This window comes from Sapajus apella, unplaced genomic scaffold (genome assembly GCF_009761245.1).
Source record: "Sapajus apella isolate SASKATOON/1434 unplaced genomic scaffold, GSC_monkey_1.0 scaffold43, whole genome shotgun sequence".
Taxonomy (NCBI): Eukaryota; Metazoa; Chordata; class Mammalia; order Primates; family Cebidae; genus Sapajus; species Sapajus apella.
This window is the reverse complement of record NW_022436983.1, coordinates 15,739,344-15,739,848: the sequence shown is the minus strand read 5'-3', so window position 1 is coordinate 15,739,848 and position 505 is coordinate 15,739,344.

Sequence of the window (505 nt, the reverse complement as noted above, 5' to 3'; positions counted from 1 at the left end):
GTGTGTGTGCACAAGCTCCCAAGGCACAGACGTCCCCCGAGTCAGATTCAGCCCATCTAATGTCCAACGCTGGCATTTGCTGTGCCTGAGACTCAGTTTTCCCATCATCCCTAGGAGGAAGTTATTTTCCCCCTTTACAGATGAGGAAACTGAGGTGTACATGGGGTGTGTGTGTGTGTGTGGGTGGGTGGTGTGTGTGTGGGATGTACGCCATTGCCCAAAGTCACACACTGAATGGTCTCTTGGGGCCCAAAACCTTGCTCTGACCCCTCTGCTCAGCTGCCCCCAGAAACAAGCCTCGCATGCACTTGTCAAGTGGTAAGCCTTGTTCTAGAAACTTCCATGAGCCCCATCCCAGTGGCTGAACTTGGAGCTGGACCCCCAGGATGGAGCCACTGGGATGGCAGGCAGGCAGGGGCTGTGGTGCATGGGCCGCCCTGGCTAGAGTCAGGGCCCCGGCTTCTCCTTCCAGCCCTGTCACTCCATGGACCAGATGCCCTCAGTG